Source organism: Aegilops tauschii, unplaced genomic scaffold, assembly GCF_002575655.3.
Source record: "Aegilops tauschii subsp. strangulata cultivar AL8/78 unplaced genomic scaffold, Aet v6.0 ptg000417l_obj, whole genome shotgun sequence".
Lineage (NCBI taxonomy): Eukaryota > Viridiplantae > Streptophyta > Magnoliopsida > Poales > Poaceae > Aegilops > Aegilops tauschii.
Window position 1 is genome coordinate 60,607 of NW_027332660.1, and position 18,682 is coordinate 79,288.

The 18,682-nt window shown below is 51.1% G+C and overlaps 44 non-coding genes and 1 pseudogene across 44 annotated transcripts; all 45 read right to left on the reverse strand.

Annotated features, from left to right (window-relative positions):
- Positions 1 to 66: 66 nt before the first annotated feature.
- On the reverse strand, positions 67 to 185 carry LOC141030331 (5S ribosomal RNA). Its single transcript, XR_012192442.1, has one exon. It is a non-coding gene; the product is annotated as a 5S ribosomal RNA (ribosomal RNA).
- Positions 186 to 487: 302 nt separating this feature from the next.
- LOC141030332 (5S ribosomal RNA) lies at positions 488 to 606 on the reverse strand. The gene has a single exon (XR_012192443.1). It is a non-coding gene; the product is annotated as a 5S ribosomal RNA (ribosomal RNA).
- Positions 607 to 908: 302 nt separating this feature from the next.
- Positions 909 to 1,027, reverse strand: LOC141030333 (5S ribosomal RNA). The gene has a single exon (XR_012192444.1). It is a non-coding gene; the product is annotated as a 5S ribosomal RNA (ribosomal RNA).
- A 302-nt stretch (positions 1,028 to 1,329) lies between these two features.
- LOC141030334 (5S ribosomal RNA) lies at positions 1,330 to 1,448 on the reverse strand. Its single transcript, XR_012192445.1, has one exon. It is a non-coding gene; the product is annotated as a 5S ribosomal RNA (ribosomal RNA).
- Positions 1,449 to 1,750: 302 nt separating this feature from the next.
- Positions 1,751 to 1,869, reverse strand: LOC141030335 (5S ribosomal RNA). Its single transcript, XR_012192446.1, has one exon. It is a non-coding gene; the product is annotated as a 5S ribosomal RNA (ribosomal RNA).
- A 302-nt stretch (positions 1,870 to 2,171) lies between these two features.
- LOC141030336 (5S ribosomal RNA) lies at positions 2,172 to 2,290 on the reverse strand. Its single transcript, XR_012192447.1, has one exon. It is a non-coding gene; the product is annotated as a 5S ribosomal RNA (ribosomal RNA).
- Positions 2,291 to 2,592: 302 nt separating this feature from the next.
- On the reverse strand, positions 2,593 to 2,711 carry LOC141030337 (5S ribosomal RNA). The gene has a single exon (XR_012192448.1). It is a non-coding gene; the product is annotated as a 5S ribosomal RNA (ribosomal RNA).
- A 302-nt stretch (positions 2,712 to 3,013) lies between these two features.
- Positions 3,014 to 3,132, reverse strand: LOC141030339 (5S ribosomal RNA). Its single transcript, XR_012192450.1, has one exon. It is a non-coding gene; the product is annotated as a 5S ribosomal RNA (ribosomal RNA).
- A 302-nt stretch (positions 3,133 to 3,434) lies between these two features.
- LOC141030340 (5S ribosomal RNA) lies at positions 3,435 to 3,553 on the reverse strand. The gene has a single exon (XR_012192451.1). It is a non-coding gene; the product is annotated as a 5S ribosomal RNA (ribosomal RNA).
- A 302-nt stretch (positions 3,554 to 3,855) lies between these two features.
- LOC141030341 (5S ribosomal RNA) lies at positions 3,856 to 3,974 on the reverse strand. Its single transcript, XR_012192452.1, has one exon. It is a non-coding gene; the product is annotated as a 5S ribosomal RNA (ribosomal RNA).
- Positions 3,975 to 4,264: 290 nt separating this feature from the next.
- LOC141030342 (5S ribosomal RNA) lies at positions 4,265 to 4,383 on the reverse strand. The gene has a single exon (XR_012192453.1). It is a non-coding gene; the product is annotated as a 5S ribosomal RNA (ribosomal RNA).
- A 302-nt stretch (positions 4,384 to 4,685) lies between these two features.
- LOC141030343 (5S ribosomal RNA) lies at positions 4,686 to 4,804 on the reverse strand. The gene has a single exon (XR_012192454.1). It is a non-coding gene; the product is annotated as a 5S ribosomal RNA (ribosomal RNA).
- A 302-nt stretch (positions 4,805 to 5,106) lies between these two features.
- On the reverse strand, positions 5,107 to 5,225 carry LOC141030345 (5S ribosomal RNA). Its single transcript, XR_012192456.1, has one exon. It is a non-coding gene; the product is annotated as a 5S ribosomal RNA (ribosomal RNA).
- Positions 5,226 to 5,527: 302 nt separating this feature from the next.
- Positions 5,528 to 5,646, reverse strand: LOC141030346 (5S ribosomal RNA). The gene has a single exon (XR_012192457.1). It is a non-coding gene; the product is annotated as a 5S ribosomal RNA (ribosomal RNA).
- A 302-nt stretch (positions 5,647 to 5,948) lies between these two features.
- LOC141030347 (5S ribosomal RNA) lies at positions 5,949 to 6,067 on the reverse strand. Its single transcript, XR_012192458.1, has one exon. It is a non-coding gene; the product is annotated as a 5S ribosomal RNA (ribosomal RNA).
- A 302-nt stretch (positions 6,068 to 6,369) lies between these two features.
- Positions 6,370 to 6,488, reverse strand: LOC141030348 (5S ribosomal RNA). Its single transcript, XR_012192459.1, has one exon. It is a non-coding gene; the product is annotated as a 5S ribosomal RNA (ribosomal RNA).
- Positions 6,489 to 6,790: 302 nt separating this feature from the next.
- LOC141030349 (5S ribosomal RNA) lies at positions 6,791 to 6,909 on the reverse strand. Its single transcript, XR_012192460.1, has one exon. It is a non-coding gene; the product is annotated as a 5S ribosomal RNA (ribosomal RNA).
- A 302-nt stretch (positions 6,910 to 7,211) lies between these two features.
- Positions 7,212 to 7,330, reverse strand: LOC141030351 (5S ribosomal RNA). The gene has a single exon (XR_012192462.1). It is a non-coding gene; the product is annotated as a 5S ribosomal RNA (ribosomal RNA).
- Positions 7,331 to 7,632: 302 nt separating this feature from the next.
- LOC141030352 (5S ribosomal RNA) lies at positions 7,633 to 7,751 on the reverse strand. Its single transcript, XR_012192463.1, has one exon. It is a non-coding gene; the product is annotated as a 5S ribosomal RNA (ribosomal RNA).
- Positions 7,752 to 8,053: 302 nt separating this feature from the next.
- Positions 8,054 to 8,172, reverse strand: LOC141030353 (5S ribosomal RNA). The gene has a single exon (XR_012192464.1). It is a non-coding gene; the product is annotated as a 5S ribosomal RNA (ribosomal RNA).
- Positions 8,173 to 8,474: 302 nt separating this feature from the next.
- On the reverse strand, positions 8,475 to 8,593 carry LOC141030354 (5S ribosomal RNA). Its single transcript, XR_012192465.1, has one exon. It is a non-coding gene; the product is annotated as a 5S ribosomal RNA (ribosomal RNA).
- A 302-nt stretch (positions 8,594 to 8,895) lies between these two features.
- Positions 8,896 to 9,014, reverse strand: LOC141030355 (5S ribosomal RNA). The gene has a single exon (XR_012192466.1). It is a non-coding gene; the product is annotated as a 5S ribosomal RNA (ribosomal RNA).
- A 302-nt stretch (positions 9,015 to 9,316) lies between these two features.
- Positions 9,317 to 9,435, reverse strand: LOC141030356 (5S ribosomal RNA). The gene has a single exon (XR_012192467.1). It is a non-coding gene; the product is annotated as a 5S ribosomal RNA (ribosomal RNA).
- Positions 9,436 to 9,737: 302 nt separating this feature from the next.
- LOC141030382 (5S ribosomal RNA) lies at positions 9,738 to 9,856 on the reverse strand. Its single transcript, XR_012192493.1, has one exon. It is a non-coding gene; the product is annotated as a 5S ribosomal RNA (ribosomal RNA).
- A 302-nt stretch (positions 9,857 to 10,158) lies between these two features.
- LOC141030357 (5S ribosomal RNA) lies at positions 10,159 to 10,277 on the reverse strand. Its single transcript, XR_012192468.1, has one exon. It is a non-coding gene; the product is annotated as a 5S ribosomal RNA (ribosomal RNA).
- A 302-nt stretch (positions 10,278 to 10,579) lies between these two features.
- On the reverse strand, positions 10,580 to 10,698 carry LOC141030358 (5S ribosomal RNA). Its single transcript, XR_012192469.1, has one exon. It is a non-coding gene; the product is annotated as a 5S ribosomal RNA (ribosomal RNA).
- A 302-nt stretch (positions 10,699 to 11,000) lies between these two features.
- Positions 11,001 to 11,119, reverse strand: LOC141030359 (5S ribosomal RNA). Its single transcript, XR_012192470.1, has one exon. It is a non-coding gene; the product is annotated as a 5S ribosomal RNA (ribosomal RNA).
- Positions 11,120 to 11,421: 302 nt separating this feature from the next.
- On the reverse strand, positions 11,422 to 11,540 carry LOC141030360 (5S ribosomal RNA). Its single transcript, XR_012192471.1, has one exon. It is a non-coding gene; the product is annotated as a 5S ribosomal RNA (ribosomal RNA).
- Positions 11,541 to 11,842: 302 nt separating this feature from the next.
- Positions 11,843 to 11,961, reverse strand: LOC141030362 (5S ribosomal RNA). Its single transcript, XR_012192473.1, has one exon. It is a non-coding gene; the product is annotated as a 5S ribosomal RNA (ribosomal RNA).
- Positions 11,962 to 12,263: 302 nt separating this feature from the next.
- Positions 12,264 to 12,382, reverse strand: LOC141030363 (5S ribosomal RNA). The gene has a single exon (XR_012192474.1). It is a non-coding gene; the product is annotated as a 5S ribosomal RNA (ribosomal RNA).
- Positions 12,383 to 12,684: 302 nt separating this feature from the next.
- On the reverse strand, positions 12,685 to 12,803 carry LOC141030364 (5S ribosomal RNA). Its single transcript, XR_012192475.1, has one exon. It is a non-coding gene; the product is annotated as a 5S ribosomal RNA (ribosomal RNA).
- Positions 12,804 to 13,105: 302 nt separating this feature from the next.
- Positions 13,106 to 13,224, reverse strand: LOC141030365 (5S ribosomal RNA). Its single transcript, XR_012192476.1, has one exon. It is a non-coding gene; the product is annotated as a 5S ribosomal RNA (ribosomal RNA).
- A 302-nt stretch (positions 13,225 to 13,526) lies between these two features.
- On the reverse strand, positions 13,527 to 13,645 carry LOC141030366 (5S ribosomal RNA). Its single transcript, XR_012192477.1, has one exon. It is a non-coding gene; the product is annotated as a 5S ribosomal RNA (ribosomal RNA).
- A 302-nt stretch (positions 13,646 to 13,947) lies between these two features.
- On the reverse strand, positions 13,948 to 14,066 carry LOC141030367 (5S ribosomal RNA). The gene has a single exon (XR_012192478.1). It is a non-coding gene; the product is annotated as a 5S ribosomal RNA (ribosomal RNA).
- A 302-nt stretch (positions 14,067 to 14,368) lies between these two features.
- LOC141030368 (5S ribosomal RNA) lies at positions 14,369 to 14,487 on the reverse strand. Its single transcript, XR_012192479.1, has one exon. It is a non-coding gene; the product is annotated as a 5S ribosomal RNA (ribosomal RNA).
- A 302-nt stretch (positions 14,488 to 14,789) lies between these two features.
- On the reverse strand, positions 14,790 to 14,908 carry LOC141030369 (5S ribosomal RNA). Its single transcript, XR_012192480.1, has one exon. It is a non-coding gene; the product is annotated as a 5S ribosomal RNA (ribosomal RNA).
- Positions 14,909 to 15,210: 302 nt separating this feature from the next.
- Positions 15,211 to 15,329, reverse strand: LOC141030370 (5S ribosomal RNA). Its single transcript, XR_012192481.1, has one exon. It is a non-coding gene; the product is annotated as a 5S ribosomal RNA (ribosomal RNA).
- A 302-nt stretch (positions 15,330 to 15,631) lies between these two features.
- Positions 15,632 to 15,750, reverse strand: LOC141030371 (5S ribosomal RNA). The gene has a single exon (XR_012192482.1). It is a non-coding gene; the product is annotated as a 5S ribosomal RNA (ribosomal RNA).
- Positions 15,751 to 16,052: 302 nt separating this feature from the next.
- LOC141030384 (5S ribosomal RNA) lies at positions 16,053 to 16,171 on the reverse strand. Its single transcript, XR_012192495.1, has one exon. It is a non-coding gene; the product is annotated as a 5S ribosomal RNA (ribosomal RNA).
- Positions 16,172 to 16,473: 302 nt separating this feature from the next.
- LOC141030373 (5S ribosomal RNA) lies at positions 16,474 to 16,592 on the reverse strand. The gene has a single exon (XR_012192484.1). It is a non-coding gene; the product is annotated as a 5S ribosomal RNA (ribosomal RNA).
- A 302-nt stretch (positions 16,593 to 16,894) lies between these two features.
- Positions 16,895 to 17,013, reverse strand: LOC141030374 (5S ribosomal RNA). Its single transcript, XR_012192485.1, has one exon. It is a non-coding gene; the product is annotated as a 5S ribosomal RNA (ribosomal RNA).
- Positions 17,014 to 17,315: 302 nt separating this feature from the next.
- LOC141030375 (5S ribosomal RNA) lies at positions 17,316 to 17,434 on the reverse strand. The gene has a single exon (XR_012192486.1). It is a non-coding gene; the product is annotated as a 5S ribosomal RNA (ribosomal RNA).
- A 302-nt stretch (positions 17,435 to 17,736) lies between these two features.
- On the reverse strand, positions 17,737 to 17,855 carry LOC141030376 (5S ribosomal RNA). Its single transcript, XR_012192487.1, has one exon. It is a non-coding gene; the product is annotated as a 5S ribosomal RNA (ribosomal RNA).
- A 303-nt stretch (positions 17,856 to 18,158) lies between these two features.
- On the reverse strand, positions 18,159 to 18,277 carry LOC141030377 (5S ribosomal RNA). The gene has a single exon (XR_012192488.1). It is a non-coding gene; the product is annotated as a 5S ribosomal RNA (ribosomal RNA).
- A 302-nt stretch (positions 18,278 to 18,579) lies between these two features.
- On the reverse strand, positions 18,580 to 18,682 carry LOC141030386 (5S ribosomal RNA; annotated as a pseudogene; the record flags this gene model as incomplete).

Below are 18,682 nucleotides of genomic sequence, written 5' to 3' on the forward strand. Positions count from 1 at the left end.
AACGTGCTAAACATACGTCGCGCTCGTGCGTTTTGTTTTGCACGCGGTGCAAAACAAATTAAAAAGGGAATGCAACACGAGGACTTCCCAGGAGGTCACCCATCCTAGTACTACTCTCGCCCAAGCACGCTTAACTTCGGAGTTCTGATGGGATCCGGTGCTTTAGTGCTGGTATGATCGCATCCGACATGTTACCCCCGTCTTCGTCCCTTATGCTTGCCCCTCCCAGCTCCACTACACACACGATTGCACATTCCTTTGGCCGCTCCCGCTCAACTACGGAGACGAGTTTTACCACGGTTCAACCGCACCAGTGCCTATTTACCATGGTTTCGACCCCTTTCAGAACACGCTTGCCGCCGCTAGACGCGTGAATAATGAGCAGCGAGCTAAAACTTACCGTAAACGTGCAAAATAATAAAACGTGCTAAACATACGTCGCGCTCGTGCGTTTTGTTTTGCACGCGGTGCAAAACAAATTAAAAAGGGAATGCAACACGAGGACTTCCCAGGAGGTCACCCATCCTAGTACTACTCTCGCCCAAGCACGCTTAACTTCGGAGTTCTGATGGGATCCGGTGCTTTAGTGCTGGTATGATCGCATCCGACATGTTACCCCCGTCTTCGTCCCTTATGCTTGCCCCTCCCAGCTCCACTACACACACGATTGCACATTCCTTTGGCCGCTCCCGCTCAACTACGGAGACGAGTTTTACCACGGTTCAACCGCACCAGTGCCTATTTACCATGGTTTCGACCCCTTTCAGAACACGCTTGCCGCCGCTAGACGCGTGAATAATGAGCAGCGAGCTAAAACTTACCGTAAACGTGCAAAATAATAAAACGTGCTAAACATACGTCGCGCTCGTGCGTTTTGTTTTGCACGCGGTGCAAAACAAATTAAAAAGGGAATGCAACACGAGGACTTCCCAGGAGGTCACCCATCCTAGTACTACTCTCGCCCAAGCACGCTTAACTTCGGAGTTCTGATGGGATCCGGTGCTTTAGTGCTGGTATGATCGCATCCGACATGTTACCCCCGTCTTCGTCCCTTATGCTTGCCCCTCCCAGCTCCACTACACACACGATTGCACATTCCTTTGGCCGCTCCCGCTCAACTACGGAGACGAGTTTTACCACGGTTCAACCGCACCAGTGCCTATTTACCATGGTTTCGACCCCTTTCAGAACACGCTTGCCGCCGCTAGACGCGTGAATAATGAGCAGCGAGCTAAAACTTACCGTAAACGTGCAAAATAATAAAACGTGCTAAACATACGTCGCGCTCGTGCGTTTTGTTTTGCACGCGGTGCAAAACAAATTAAAAAGGGAATGCAACACGAGGACTTCCCAGGAGGTCACCCATCCTAGTACTACTCTCGCCCAAGCACGCTTAACTTCGGAGTTCTGATGGGATCCGGTGCTTTAGTGCTGGTATGATCGCATCCGACATGTTACCCCCGTCTTCGTCCCTTATGCTTGCCCCTCCCAGCTCCACTACACACACGATTGCACATTCCTTTGGCCGCTCCCGCTCAACTACGGAGACGAGTTTTACCACGGTTCAACCGCACCAGTGCCTATTTACCATGGTTTCGACCCCTTTCAGAACACGCTTGCCGCCGCTAGACGCGTGAATAATGAGCAGCGAGCTAAAACTTACCGTAAACGTGCAAAATAATAAAACGTGCTAAACATACGTCGCGCTCGTGCGTTTTGTTTTGCACGCGGTGCAAAACAAATTAAAAAGGGAATGCAACACGAGGACTTCCCAGGAGGTCACCCATCCTAGTACTACTCTCGCCCAAGCACGCTTAACTTCGGAGTTCTGATGGGATCCGGTGCTTTAGTGCTGGTATGATCGCATCCGACATGTTACCCCCGTCTTCGTCCCTTATGCTTGCCCCTCCCAGCTCCACTACACACACGATTGCACATTCCTTTGGCCGCTCCCGCTCAACTACGGAGACGAGTTTTACCACGGTTCAACCGCACCAGTGCCTATTTACCATGGTTTCGACCCCTTTCAGAACACGCTTGCCGCCGCTAGACGCGTGAATAATGAGCAGCGAGCTAAAACTTACCGTAAACGTGCAAAATAATAAAACGTGCTAAACATACGTCGCGCTCGTGCGTTTTGTTTTGCACGCGGTGCAAAACAAATTAAAAAGGGAATGCAACACGAGGACTTCCCAGGAGGTCACCCATCCTAGTACTACTCTCGCCCAAGCACGCTTAACTTCGGAGTTCTGATGGGATCCGGTGCTTTAGTGCTGGTATGATCGCATCCGACATGTTACCCCCGTCTTCGTCCCTTATGCTTGCCCCTCCCAGCTCCACTACACACACGATTGCACATTCCTTTGGCCGCTCCCGCTCAACTACGGAGACGAGTTTTACCACGGTTCAACCGCACCAGTGCCTATTTACCATGGTTTCGACCCCTTTCAGAACACGCTTGCCGCCGCTAGACGCGTGAATAATGAGCAGCGAGCTAAAACTTACCGTAAACGTGCAAAATAATAAAACGTGCTAAACATACGTCGCGCTCGTGCGTTTTGTTTTGCACGCGGTGCAAAACAAATTAAAAAGGGAATGCAACACGAGGACTTCCCAGGAGGTCACCCATCCTAGTACTACTCTCGCCCAAGCACGCTTAACTTCGGAGTTCTGATGGGATCCGGTGCTTTAGTGCTGGTATGATCGCATCCGACATGTTACCCCCGTCTTCGTCCCTTATGCTTGCCCCTCCCAGCTCCACTACACACACGATTGCACATTCCTTTGGCCGCTCCCGCTCAACTACGGAGACGAGTTTTACCACGGTTCAACCGCACCAGTGCCTATTTACCATGGTTTCGACCCCTTTCAGAACACGCTTGCCGCCGCTAGACGCGTGAATAATGAGCAGCGAGCTAAAACTTACCGTAAACGTGCAAAATAATAAAACGTGCTAAACATACGTCGCGCTCGTGCGTTTTGTTTTGCACGCGGTGCAAAACAAATTAAAAAGGGAATGCAACACGAGGACTTCCCAGGAGGTCACCCATCCTAGTACTACTCTCGCCCAAGCACGCTTAACTTCGGAGTTCTGATGGGATCCGGTGCTTTAGTGCTGGTATGATCGCATCCGACATGTTACCCCCGTCTTCGTCCCTTATGCTTGCCCCTCCCAGCTCCACTACACACACGATTGCACATTCCTTTGGCCGCTCCCGCTCAACTACGGAGACGAGTTTTACCACGGTTCAACCGCACCAGTGCCTATTTACCATGGTTTCGACCCCTTTCAGAACACGCTTGCCGCCGCTAGACGCGTGAATAATGAGCAGCGAGCTAAAACTTACCGTAAACGTGCAAAATAATAAAACGTGCTAAACATACGTCGCGCTCGTGCGTTTTGTTTTGCACGCGGTGCAAAACAAATTAAAAAGGGAATGCAACACGAGGACTTCCCAGGAGGTCACCCATCCTAGTACTACTCTCGCCCAAGCACGCTTAACTTCGGAGTTCTGATGGGATCCGGTGCTTTAGTGCTGGTATGATCGCATCCGACATGTTACCCCCGTCTTCGTCCCTTATGCTTGCCCCTCCCAGCTCCACTACACACACGATTGCACATTCCTTTGGCCGCTCCCGCTCAACTACGGAGACGAGTTTTACCACGGTTCAACCGCACCAGTGCCTATTTACCATGGTTTCGACCCCTTTCAGAACACGCTTGCCGCCGCTAGACGCGTGAATAATGAGCAGCGAGCTAAAACTTACCGTAAACGTGCAAAATAATAAAACGTGCTAAACATACGTCGCGCTCGTGCGTTTTGTTTTGCACGCGGTGCAAAACAAATTAAAAAGGGAATGCAACACGAGGACTTCCCAGGAGGTCACCCATCCTAGTACTACTCTCGCCCAAGCACGCTTAACTTCGGAGTTCTGATGGGATCCGGTGCTTTAGTGCTGGTATGATCGCATCCGACTCTTCGTCCCTTATGCTTGCCCCTCCCAGCTCCACTACACACACGATTGCACATTCCTTTGGCCGCTCCCGCTCAACTACGGAGACGAGTTTTACCACGGTTCAACCGCACCAGTGCCTATTTACCATGGTTTCGACCCCTTTCAGAACACGCTTGCCGCCGCTAGACGCGTGAATAATGAGCAGCGAGCTAAAACTTACCGTAAACGTGCAAAATAATAAAACGTGCTAAACATACGTCGCGCTCGTGCGTTTTGTTTTGCACGCGGTGCAAAACAAATTAAAAAGGGAATGCAACACGAGGACTTCCCAGGAGGTCACCCATCCTAGTACTACTCTCGCCCAAGCACGCTTAACTTCGGAGTTCTGATGGGATCCGGTGCTTTAGTGCTGGTATGATCGCATCCGACATGTTACCCCCGTCTTCGTCCCTTATGCTTGCCCCTCCCAGCTCCACTACACACACGATTGCACATTCCTTTGGCCGCTCCCGCTCAACTACGGAGACGAGTTTTACCACGGTTCAACCGCACCAGTGCCTATTTACCATGGTTTCGACCCCTTTCAGAACACGCTTGCCGCCGCTAGACGCGTGAATAATGAGCAGCGAGCTAAAACTTACCGTAAACGTGCAAAATAATAAAACGTGCTAAACATACGTCGCGCTCGTGCGTTTTGTTTTGCACGCGGTGCAAAACAAATTAAAAAGGGAATGCAACACGAGGACTTCCCAGGAGGTCACCCATCCTAGTACTACTCTCGCCCAAGCACGCTTAACTTCGGAGTTCTGATGGGATCCGGTGCTTTAGTGCTGGTATGATCGCATCCGACATGTTACCCCCGTCTTCGTCCCTTATGCTTGCCCCTCCCAGCTCCACTACACACACGATTGCACATTCCTTTGGCCGCTCCCGCTCAACTACGGAGACGAGTTTTACCACGGTTCAACCGCACCAGTGCCTATTTACCATGGTTTCGACCCCTTTCAGAACACGCTTGCCGCCGCTAGACGCGTGAATAATGAGCAGCGAGCTAAAACTTACCGTAAACGTGCAAAATAATAAAACGTGCTAAACATACGTCGCGCTCGTGCGTTTTGTTTTGCACGCGGTGCAAAACAAATTAAAAAGGGAATGCAACACGAGGACTTCCCAGGAGGTCACCCATCCTAGTACTACTCTCGCCCAAGCACGCTTAACTTCGGAGTTCTGATGGGATCCGGTGCTTTAGTGCTGGTATGATCGCATCCGACATGTTACCCCCGTCTTCGTCCCTTATGCTTGCCCCTCCCAGCTCCACTACACACACGATTGCACATTCCTTTGGCCGCTCCCGCTCAACTACGGAGACGAGTTTTACCACGGTTCAACCGCACCAGTGCCTATTTACCATGGTTTCGACCCCTTTCAGAACACGCTTGCCGCCGCTAGACGCGTGAATAATGAGCAGCGAGCTAAAACTTACCGTAAACGTGCAAAATAATAAAACGTGCTAAACATACGTCGCGCTCGTGCGTTTTGTTTTGCACGCGGTGCAAAACAAATTAAAAAGGGAATGCAACACGAGGACTTCCCAGGAGGTCACCCATCCTAGTACTACTCTCGCCCAAGCACGCTTAACTTCGGAGTTCTGATGGGATCCGGTGCTTTAGTGCTGGTATGATCGCATCCGACATGTTACCCCCGTCTTCGTCCCTTATGCTTGCCCCTCCCAGCTCCACTACACACACGATTGCACATTCCTTTGGCCGCTCCCGCTCAACTACGGAGACGAGTTTTACCACGGTTCAACCGCACCAGTGCCTATTTACCATGGTTTCGACCCCTTTCAGAACACGCTTGCCGCCGCTAGACGCGTGAATAATGAGCAGCGAGCTAAAACTTACCGTAAACGTGCAAAATAATAAAACGTGCTAAACATACGTCGCGCTCGTGCGTTTTGTTTTGCACGCGGTGCAAAACAAATTAAAAAGGGAATGCAACACGAGGACTTCCCAGGAGGTCACCCATCCTAGTACTACTCTCGCCCAAGCACGCTTAACTTCGGAGTTCTGATGGGATCCGGTGCTTTAGTGCTGGTATGATCGCATCCGACATGTTACCCCCGTCTTCGTCCCTTATGCTTGCCCCTCCCAGCTCCACTACACACACGATTGCACATTCCTTTGGCCGCTCCCGCTCAACTACGGAGACGAGTTTTACCACGGTTCAACCGCACCAGTGCCTATTTACCATGGTTTCGACCCCTTTCAGAACACGCTTGCCGCCGCTAGACGCGTGAATAATGAGCAGCGAGCTAAAACTTACCGTAAACGTGCAAAATAATAAAACGTGCTAAACATACGTCGCGCTCGTGCGTTTTGTTTTGCACGCGGTGCAAAACAAATTAAAAAGGGAATGCAACACGAGGACTTCCCAGGAGGTCACCCATCCTAGTACTACTCTCGCCCAAGCACGCTTAACTTCGGAGTTCTGATGGGATCCGGTGCTTTAGTGCTGGTATGATCGCATCCGACATGTTACCCCCGTCTTCGTCCCTTATGCTTGCCCCTCCCAGCTCCACTACACACACGATTGCACATTCCTTTGGCCGCTCCCGCTCAACTACGGAGACGAGTTTTACCACGGTTCAACCGCACCAGTGCCTATTTACCATGGTTTCGACCCCTTTCAGAACACGCTTGCCGCCGCTAGACGCGTGAATAATGAGCAGCGAGCTAAAACTTACCGTAAACGTGCAAAATAATAAAACGTGCTAAACATACGTCGCGCTCGTGCGTTTTGTTTTGCACGCGGTGCAAAACAAATTAAAAAGGGAATGCAACACGAGGACTTCCCAGGAGGTCACCCATCCTAGTACTACTCTCGCCCAAGCACGCTTAACTTCGGAGTTCTGATGGGATCCGGTGCTTTAGTGCTGGTATGATCGCATCCGACATGTTACCCCCGTCTTCGTCCCTTATGCTTGCCCCTCCCAGCTCCACTACACACACGATTGCACATTCCTTTGGCCGCTCCCGCTCAACTACGGAGACGAGTTTTACCACGGTTCAACCGCACCAGTGCCTATTTACCATGGTTTCGACCCCTTTCAGAACACGCTTGCCGCCGCTAGACGCGTGAATAATGAGCAGCGAGCTAAAACTTACCGTAAACGTGCAAAATAATAAAACGTGCTAAACATACGTCGCGCTCGTGCGTTTTGTTTTGCACGCGGTGCAAAACAAATTAAAAAGGGAATGCAACACGAGGACTTCCCAGGAGGTCACCCATCCTAGTACTACTCTCGCCCAAGCACGCTTAACTTCGGAGTTCTGATGGGATCCGGTGCTTTAGTGCTGGTATGATCGCATCCGACATGTTACCCCCGTCTTCGTCCCTTATGCTTGCCCCTCCCAGCTCCACTACACACACGATTGCACATTCCTTTGGCCGCTCCCGCTCAACTACGGAGACGAGTTTTACCACGGTTCAACCGCACCAGTGCCTATTTACCATGGTTTCGACCCCTTTCAGAACACGCTTGCCGCCGCTAGACGCGTGAATAATGAGCAGCGAGCTAAAACTTACCGTAAACGTGCAAAATAATAAAACGTGCTAAACATACGTCGCGCTCGTGCGTTTTGTTTTGCACGCGGTGCAAAACAAATTAAAAAGGGAATGCAACACGAGGACTTCCCAGGAGGTCACCCATCCTAGTACTACTCTCGCCCAAGCACGCTTAACTTCGGAGTTCTGATGGGATCCGGTGCTTTAGTGCTGGTATGATCGCATCCGACATGTTACCCCCGTCTTCGTCCCTTATGCTTGCCCCTCCCAGCTCCACTACACACACGATTGCACATTCCTTTGGCCGCTCCCGCTCAACTACGGAGACGAGTTTTACCACGGTTCAACCGCACCAGTGCCTATTTACCATGGTTTCGACCCCTTTCAGAACACGCTTGCCGCCGCTAGACGCGTGAATAATGAGCAGCGAGCTAAAACTTACCGTAAACGTGCAAAATAATAAAACGTGCTAAACATACGTCGCGCTCGTGCGTTTTGTTTTGCACGCGGTGCAAAACAAATTAAAAAGGGAATGCAACACGAGGACTTCCCAGGAGGTCACCCATCCTAGTACTACTCTCGCCCAAGCACGCTTAACTTCGGAGTTCTGATGGGATCCGGTGCTTTAGTGCTGGTATGATCGCATCCGACATGTTACCCCCGTCTTCGTCCCTTATGCTTGCCCCTCCCAGCTCCACTACACACACGATTGCACATTCCTTTGGCCGCTCCCGCTCAACTACGGAGACGAGTTTTACCACGGTTCAACCGCACCAGTGCCTATTTACCATGGTTTCGACCCCTTTCAGAACACGCTTGCCGCCGCTAGACGCGTGAATAATGAGCAGCGAGCTAAAACTTACCGTAAACGTGCAAAATAATAAAACGTGCTAAACATACGTCGCGCTCGTGCGTTTTGTTTTGCACGCGGTGCAAAACAAATTAAAAAGGGAATGCAACACGAGGACTTCCCAGGAGGTCACCCATCCTAGTACTACTCTCGCCCAAGCACGCTTAACTTCGGAGTTCTGATGGGATCCGGTGCTTTAGTGCTGGTATGATCGCATCCGACATGTTACCCCCGTCTTCGTCCCTTATGCTTGCCCCTCCCAGCTCCACTACACACACGATTGCACATTCCTTTGGCCGCTCCCGCTCAACTACGGAGACGAGTTTTACCACGGTTCAACCGCACCAGTGCCTATTTACCATGGTTTCGACCCCTTTCAGAACACGCTTGCCGCCGCTAGACGCGTGAATAATGAGCAGCGAGCTAAAACTTACCGTAAACGTGCAAAATAATAAAACGTGCTAAACATACGTCGCGCTCGTGCGTTTTGTTTTGCACGCGGTGCAAAACAAATTAAAAAGGGAATGCAACACGAGGACTTCCCAGGAGGTCACCCATCCTAGTACTACTCTCGCCCAAGCACGCTTAACTTCGGAGTTCTGATGGGATCCGGTGCTTTAGTGCTGGTATGATCGCATCCGACATGTTACCCCCGTCTTCGTCCCTTATGCTTGCCCCTCCCAGCTCCACTACACACACGATTGCACATTCCTTTGGCCGCTCCCGCTCAACTACGGAGACGAGTTTTACCACGGTTCAACCGCACCAGTGCCTATTTACCATGGTTTCGACCCCTTTCAGAACACGCTTGCCGCCGCTAGACGCGTGAATAATGAGCAGCGAGCTAAAACTTACCGTAAACGTGCAAAATAATAAAACGTGCTAAACATACGTCGCGCTCGTGCGTTTTGTTTTGCACGCGGTGCAAAACAAATTAAAAAGGGAATGCAACACGAGGACTTCCCAGGAGGTCACCCATCCTAGTACTACTCTCGCCCAAGCACGCTTAACTTCGGAGTTCTGATGGGATCCGGTGCTTTAGTGCTGGTATGATCGCATCCGACATGTTACCCCCGTCTTCGTCCCTTATGCTTGCCCCTCCCAGCTCCACTACACACACGATTGCACATTCCTTTGGCCGCTCCCGCTCAACTACGGAGACGAGTTTTACCACGGTTCAACCGCACCAGTGCCTATTTACCATGGTTTCGACCCCTTTCAGAACACGCTTGCCGCCGCTAGACGCGTGAATAATGAGCAGCGAGCTAAAACTTACCGTAAACGTGCAAAATAATAAAACGTGCTAAACATACGTCGCGCTCGTGCGTTTTGTTTTGCACGCGGTGCAAAACAAATTAAAAAGGGAATGCAACACGAGGACTTCCCAGGAGGTCACCCATCCTAGTACTACTCTCGCCCAAGCACGCGTAACTTCGGAGTTCTGATGGGATCCGGTGCTTTAGTGCTGGTATGATCGCATCCGACATGTTACCCCCGTCTTCGTCCCTTATGCTTGCCCCTCCCAGCTCCACTACACACACGATTGCACATTCCTTTGGCCGCTCCCGCTCAACTACGGAGACGAGTTTTACCACGGTTCAACCGCACCAGTGCCTATTTACCATGGTTTCGACCCCTTTCAGAACACGCTTGCCGCCGCTAGACGCGTGAATAATGAGCAGCGAGCTAAAACTTACCGTAAACGTGCAAAATAATAAAACGTGCTAAACATACGTCGCGCTCGTGCGTTTTGTTTTGCACGCGGTGCAAAACAAATTAAAAAGGGAATGCAACACGAGGACTTCCCAGGAGGTCACCCATCCTAGTACTACTCTCGCCCAAGCACGCTTAACTTCGGAGTTCTGATGGGATCCGGTGCTTTAGTGCTGGTATGATCGCATCCGACATGTTACCCCCGTCTTCGTCCCTTATGCTTGCCCCTCCCAGCTCCACTACACACACGATTGCACATTCCTTTGGCCGCTCCCGCTCAACTACGGAGACGAGTTTTACCACGGTTCAACCGCACCAGTGCCTATTTACCATGGTTTCGACCCCTTTCAGAACACGCTTGCCGCCGCTAGACGCGTGAATAATGAGCAGCGAGCTAAAACTTACCGTAAACGTGCAAAATAATAAAACGTGCTAAACATACGTCGCGCTCGTGCGTTTTGTTTTGCACGCGGTGCAAAACAAATTAAAAAGGGAATGCAACACGAGGACTTCCCAGGAGGTCACCCATCCTAGTACTACTCTCGCCCAAGCACGCTTAACTTCGGAGTTCTGATGGGATCCGGTGCTTTAGTGCTGGTATGATCGCATCCGACATGTTACCCCCGTCTTCGTCCCTTATGCTTGCCCCTCCCAGCTCCACTACACACACGATTGCACATTCCTTTGGCCGCTCCCGCTCAACTACGGAGACGAGTTTTACCACGGTTCAACCGCACCAGTGCCTATTTACCATGGTTTCGACCCCTTTCAGAACACGCTTGCCGCCGCTAGACGCGTGAATAATGAGCAGCGAGCTAAAACTTACCGTAAACGTGCAAAATAATAAAACGTGCTAAACATACGTCGCGCTCGTGCGTTTTGTTTTGCACGCGGTGCAAAACAAATTAAAAAGGGAATGCAACACGAGGACTTCCCAGGAGGTCACCCATCCTAGTACTACTCTCGCCCAAGCACGCTTAACTTCGGAGTTCTGATGGGATCCGGTGCTTTAGTGCTGGTATGATCGCATCCGACATGTTACCCCCGTCTTCGTCCCTTATGCTTGCCCCTCCCAGCTCCACTACACACACGATTGCACATTCCTTTGGCCGCTCCCGCTCAACTACGGAGACGAGTTTTACCACGGTTCAACCGCACCAGTGCCTATTTACCATGGTTTCGACCCCTTTCAGAACACGCTTGCCGCCGCTAGACGCGTGAATAATGAGCAGCGAGCTAAAACTTACCGTAAACGTGCAAAATAATAAAACGTGCTAAACATACGTCGCGCTCGTGCGTTTTGTTTTGCACGCGGTGCAAAACAAATTAAAAAGGGAATGCAACACGAGGACTTCCCAGGAGGTCACCCATCCTAGTACTACTCTCGCCCAAGCACGCTTAACTTCGGAGTTCTGATGGGATCCGGTGCTTTAGTGCTGGTATGATCGCATCCGACATGTTACCCCCGTCTTCGTCCCTTATGCTTGCCCCTCCCAGCTCCACTACACACACGATTGCACATTCCTTTGGCCGCTCCCGCTCAACTACGGAGACGAGTTTTACCACGGTTCAACCGCACCAGTGCCTATTTACCATGGTTTCGACCCCTTTCAGAACACGCTTGCCGCCGCTAGACGCGTGAATAATGAGCAGCGAGCTAAAACTTACCGTAAACGTGCAAAATAATAAAACGTGCTAAACATACGTCGCGCTCGTGCGTTTTGTTTTGCACGCGGTGCAAAACAAATTAAAAAGGGAATGCAACACGAGGACTTCCCAGGAGGTCACCCATCCTAGTACTACTCTCGCCCAAGCACGCTTAACTTCGGAGTTCTGATGGGATCCGGTGCTTTAGTGCTGGTATGATCGCATCCGACATGTTACCCCCGTCTTCGTCCCTTATGCTTGCCCCTCCCAGCTCCACTACACACACGATTGCACATTCCTTTGGCCGCTCCCGCTCAACTACGGAGACGAGTTTTACCACGGTTCAACCGCACCAGTGCCTATTTACCATGGTTTCGACCCCTTTCAGAACACGCTTGCCGCCGCTAGACGCGTGAATAATGAGCAGCGAGCTAAAACTTACCGTAAACGTGCAAAATAATAAAACGTGCTAAACATACGTCGCGCTCGTGCGTTTTGTTTTGCACGCGGTGCAAAACAAATTAAAAAGGGAATGCAACACGAGGACTTCCCAGGAGGTCACCCATCCTAGTACTACTCTCGCCCAAGCACGCTTAACTTCGGAGTTCTGATGGGATCCGGTGCTTTAGTGCTGGTATGATCGCATCCGACATGTTACCCCCGTCTTCGTCCCTTATGCTTGCCCCTCCCAGCTCCACTACACACACGATTGCACATTCCTTTGGCCGCTCCCGCTCAACTACGGAGACGAGTTTTACCACGGTTCAACCGCACCAGTGCCTATTTACCATGGTTTCGACCCCTTTCAGAACACGCTTGCCGCCGCTAGACGCGTGAATAATGAGCAGCGAGCTAAAACTTACCGTAAACGTGCAAAATAATAAAACGTGCTAAACATACGTCGCGCTCGTGCGTTTTGTTTTGCACGCGGTGCAAAACAAATTAAAAAGGGAATGCAACACGAGGACTTCCCAGGAGGTCACCCATCCTAGTACTACTCTCGCCCAAGCACGCTTAACTTCGGAGTTCTGATGGGATCCGGTGCTTTAGTGCTGGTATGATCGCATCCGACATGTTACCCCCGTCTTCGTCCCTTATGCTTGCCCCTCCCAGCTCCACTACACACACGATTGCACATTCCTTTGGCCGCTCCCGCTCAACTACGGAGACGAGTTTTACCACGGTTCAACCGCACCAGTGCCTATTTACCATGGTTTCGACCCCTTTCAGAACACGCTTGCCGCCGCTAGACGCGTGAATAATGAGCAGCGAGCTAAAACTTACCGTAAACGTGCAAAATAATAAAACGTGCTAAACATACGTCGCGCTCGTGCGTTTTGTTTTGCACGCGGTGCAAAACAAATTAAAAAGGGAATGCAACACGAGGACTTCCCAGGAGGTCACCCATCCTAGTACTACTCTCGCCCAAGCACGCTTAACTTCGGAGTTCTGATGGGATCCGGTGCTTTAGTGCTGGTATGATCGCATCCGACATGTTACCCCCGTCTTCGTCCCTTATGCTTGCCCCTCCCAGCTCCACTACACACACGATTGCACATTCCTTTGGCCGCTCCCGCTCAACTACGGAGACGAGTTTTACCACGGTTCAACCGCACCAGTGCCTATTTACCATGGTTTCGACCCCTTTCAGAACACGCTTGCCGCCGCTAGACGCGTGAATAATGAGCAGCGAGCTAAAACTTACCGTAAACGTGCAAAATAATAAAACGTGCTAAACATACGTCGCGCTCGTGCGTTTTGTTTTGCACGCGGTGCAAAACAAATTAAAAAGGGAATGCAACACGAGGACTTCCCAGGAGGTCACCCATCCTAGTACTACTCTCGCCCAAGCACGCTTAACTTCGGAGTTCTGATGGGATCCGGTGCTTTAGTGCTGGTATGATCGCATCCGACATGTTACCCCCGTCTTCGTCCCTTATGCTTGCCCCTCCCAGCTCCACTACACACACGATTGCACATTCCTTTGGCCGCTCCCGCTCAACTACGGAGACGAGTTTTACCACGGTTCAACCGCACCAGTGCCTATTTACCATGGTTTCGACCCCTTTCAGAACACGCTTGCCGCCGCTAGACGCGTGAATAATGAGCAGCGAGCTAAAACTTACCGTAAACGTGCAAAATAATAAAACGTGCTAAACATACGTCGCGCTCGTGCGTTTTGTTTTGCACGCGGTGCAAAACAAATTAAAAAGGGAATGCAACACGAGGACTTCCCAGGAGGTCACCCATCCTAGTACTACTCTCGCCCAAGCACGCTTAACTTCGGAGTTCTGATGGGATCCGGTGCTTTAGTGCTGGTATGATCGCATCCGACATGTTACCCCCGTCTTCGTCCCTTATGCTTGCCCCTCCCAGCTCCACTACACACACGATTGCACATTCCTTTGGCCGCTCCCGCTCAACTACGGAGACGAGTTTTACCACGGTTCAACCGCACCAGTGCCTATTTACCATGGTTTCGACCCCTTTCAGAACACGCTTGCCGCCGCTAGACGCGTGAATAATGAGCAGCGAGCTAAAACTTACCGTAAACGTGCAAAATAATAAAACGTGCTAAACATACGTCGCGCTCGTGCGTTTTGTTTTGCACGCGGTGCAAAACAAATTAAAAAGGGAATGCAACACGAGGACTTCCCAGGAGGTCACCCATCCTAGTACTACTCTCGCCCAAGCACGCTTAACTTCGGAGTTCTGATGGGATCCGGTGCTTTAGTGCTGGTATGATCGCATCCGACATGTTACCCCCGTCTTCGTCCCTTATGCTTGCCCCTCCCAGCTCCACTACACACACGATTGCACATTCCTTTGGCCGCTCCCGCTCAACTACGGAGACGAGTTTTACCACGGTTCAACCGCACCAGTGCCTATTTACCATGGTTTCGACCCCTTTCAGAACACGCTTGCCGCCGCTAGACGCGTGAATAATGAGCAGCGAGCTAAAACTTACCGTAAACGTGCAAAATAATAAAACGTGCTAAACATACGTCGCGCTCGTGCGTTTTGTTTTGCACGCGGTGCAAAACAAATTAAAAAGGGAATGCAACACGAGGACTTCCCAGGAGGTCACCCATCCTAGTACTACTCTCGCCCAAGCACGCTTAACTTCGGAGTTCTGATGGGATCCGGTGCTTTAGTGCTGGTATGATCGCATCCGACATGTTACCCCCGTCTTCGTCCCTTATGCTTGCCCCTCCCAGCTCCACTACACACACGATTGCACATTCCTTTGGCCGCTCCCGCTCAACTACGGAGACGAGTTTTACCACGGTTCAACCGCACCAGTGCCTATTTACCATGGTTTCGACCCCTTTCAGAACACGCTTGCCGCCGCTAGACGCGTGAATAATGAGCAGCGAGCTAAAACTTACCGTAAACGTGCAAAATAATAAAACGTGCTAAACATACGTCGCGCTCGTGCGTTTTGTTTTGCACGCGGTGCAAAACAAATTAAAAAGGGAATGCAACACGAGGACTTCCCAGGAGGTCACCCATCCTAGTACTACTCTCGCCCAAGCACGCTTAACTTCGGAGTTCTGATGGGATCCGGTGCTTTAGTGCTGGTATGATCGCATCCGACATGTTACCCCCGTCTTCGTCCCTTATGCTTGCCCCTCCCAGCTCCACTACACACACGATTGCACATTCCTTTGGCCGCTCCCGCTCAACTACGGAGACGAGTTTTACCACGGTTCAACCGCACCAGTGCCTATTTACCATGGTTTCGACCCCTTTCAGAACACGCTTGCCGCCGCTAGACGCGTGAATAATGAGCAGCGAGCTAAAACTTACCGTAAACGTGCAAAATAATAAAACGTGCTAAACATACGTCGCGCTCGTGCGTTTTGTTTTGCACGCGGTGCAAAACAAATTAAAAAGGGAATGCAACACGAGGACTTCCCAGGAGGTCACCCATCCTAGTACTACTCTCGCCCAAGCACGCTTAACTTCGGAGTTCTGATGGGATCCGGTGCTTTAGTGCTGGTATGATCGCATCCGACATGTTACCCCCGTCTTCGTCCCTTATGCTTGCCCCTCCCAGCTCCACTACACACACGATTGCACATTCCTTTGGCCGCTCCCGCTCAACTACGGAGACGAGTTTTACCACGGTTCAACCGCACCAGTGCCTATTTACCATGGTTTCGACCCCTTTCAGAACACGCTTGCCGCCGCTAGACGCGTGAATAATGAGCAGCGAGCTAAAACTTACCGTAAACGTGCAAAATAATAAAACGTGCTAAACATACGTCGCGCTCGTGCGTTTTGTTTTGCACGCGGTGCAAAACAAATTAAAAAGGGAATGCAACACGAGGACTTCCCAGGAGGTCACCCATCCTAGTACTACTCTCGCCCAAGCACGCTTAACTTCGGAGTTCTGATGGGATCCGGTGCTTTAGTGATGGTATGATCGCATCCGACATGTTACCCCCGTCTTCGTCCCTTATGCTTGCCCCTCCCAGCTCCACTACACACACGATTGCACATTCCTTTGGCCGCTCCCGCTCAACTACGGAGACGAGTTTTACCACGGTTCAACCGCACCAGTGCCTATTTACCATGGTTTCGACCCCTTTCAGAACACGCTTGCCGCCGCTAGACGCGTGAATAATGAGCAGCGAGCTAAAACTTACCGTAAACGTGCAAAATAATAAAACGTGCTAAACATACGTCGCGCTCGTGCGTTTTGTTTTGCACGCGGTGCAAAACAAATTAAAAAGGGAATGCAACACGAGGACTTCCCAGGAGGTCACCCATCCTAGTACTACTCTCGCCCAAGCACGCTTAACTTCGGAGTTCTGATGGGATCCGGTGCTTTAGTGCTGGTATGATCGCATCCGACATGTTACCCCCGTCTTCGTCCCTTATGCTTGCCCCTCCCAGCTCCACTACACACACGATTGCACATTCCTTTGGCCGCTCCCGCTCAACTACGGAGACGAGTTTTACCACGGTTCAACCGCACCAGTGCCTATTTACCATGGTTTCGACCCCTTTCAGAACACGCTTGCCGCCGCTAGACGCGTGAATAATGAGCAGCGAGCTAAAACTTACCGTAAACGTGCAAAATAATAAAACGTGCTAAACATACGTCGCGCTCGTGCGTTTTGTTTTGCACGCGGTGCAAAACAAATTAAAAAGGGAATGCAACACGAGGACTTCCCAGGAGGTCACCCATCCTAGTACTACTCTCGCCCAAGCACGCTTAACTTCGGAGTTCTGATGGGATCCGGTGCTTTAGTGCTGGTATGATCGCATCCGACATGTTACCCCCGTCTTCGTCCCTTATGCTTGCCCCTCCCAGCTCCACTACACACACGATTGCACATTCCTTTGGCCGCTCCCGCTCAACTACGGAGACGAGTTTTACCACGGTTCAACCGCACCAGTGCCTATTTACCATGGTTTCGACCCCTTTCAGAACACGCTTGCCGCCGCTAGACGCGTGAATAATGAGCAGCGAGCTAAAACTTACCGTAAACGTGCAAAATAATAAAACGTGCTAAACATACGTCGCGCTCGTGCGTTTTGTTTTGCACGCGGTGCAAAACAAATTAAAAAGGGAATGCAACACGAGGACTTCCCAGGAGGTCACCCATCCTAGTACTACTCTCGCCCAAGCACGCTTAACTTCGGAGTTCTGATGGGATCCGGTGCTTTAGTGCTGGTATGATCGCATCCGACATGTTACCCCCGTCTTCGTCCCTTATGCTTGCCCCTCCCAGCTCCACTACACACACGATTGCACATTCCTTTGGCCGCTCCCGCTCAACTACGGAGACGAGTTTTACCACGGTTCAACCGCACCAGTGCCTATTTACCATGGTTTCGACCCCTTTCAGAACACGCTTGCCGCCGCTAGACGCGTGAATAATGAGCAGCGAGCTAAAACTTACCGTAAACGTGCAAAATAATAAAACGTGCTAAACATACGTCGCGCTCGTGCGTTTTGTTTTGCACGCGGTGCAAAACAAATTAAAAAGGGAATGCAACACGAGGACTTCCCAGGAGGTCACCCATCCTAGTACTACTCTCGCCCAAGCACGCTTAACTTCGGAGTTCTGATGGGATCCGGTGCTTTAGTGCTGGTATGATCGCATCCGACATGTTACCCTCCGTCTTCGTCCCTTATGCTTGCCCCTCCCAGCTCCACTACACACACGATTGCACATTCCTTTGGCCGCTCCCGCTCAACTACGGAGACGAGTTTTACCACGGTTCAACCGCACCAGTGCCTATTTACCATGGTTTCGACCCCTTTCAGAACACGCTTGCCGCCGCTAGACGCGTGAATAATGAGCAGCGAGCTAAAACTTACCGTAAACGTGCAAAATAATAAAACGTGCTAAACATACGTCGCGCTCGTGCGTTTTGTTTTGCACGCGGTGCAAAACAAATTAAAAAGGGAATGCAACACGAGGACTTCCCAGGAGGTCACCCATCCTAGTACTACTCTCGCCCAAGCACGCTTAACTTCGGAGTTCTGATGGGATCCGGTGCTTTAGTGCTGGTATGATCGCATCCGACATGTTACCCCCGTCTTCGTCCCTTATGCTTGCCCCTCCCAGCTCCACTACACACACGATTGCACATTCCTTTGGCCGCTCCCGCTCAACTACGGAGACGAGTTTTACCACGGTTCAACCGCACCAGTGCCTATTTACCATGGTTTCGACCCCTTTCAGAACACGCTTGCCGCCGCTAGACGCGTGAATAATGAGCAGCGAGCTAAAACTTACCGTAAACGTGCAAAATAATAAAACGTGCTAAACATACGTCGCGCTCGTGCGTTTTGTTTTGCACGCGGTGCAAAACAAATTAAAAAGGGAATGCAACACGAGGACTTCCCAGGAGGTCACCCATCCTAGTACTACTCTCGCCCAAGCACGCTTAACTTCGGAGTTCTGATGGGATCCGGTGCTTTAGTGC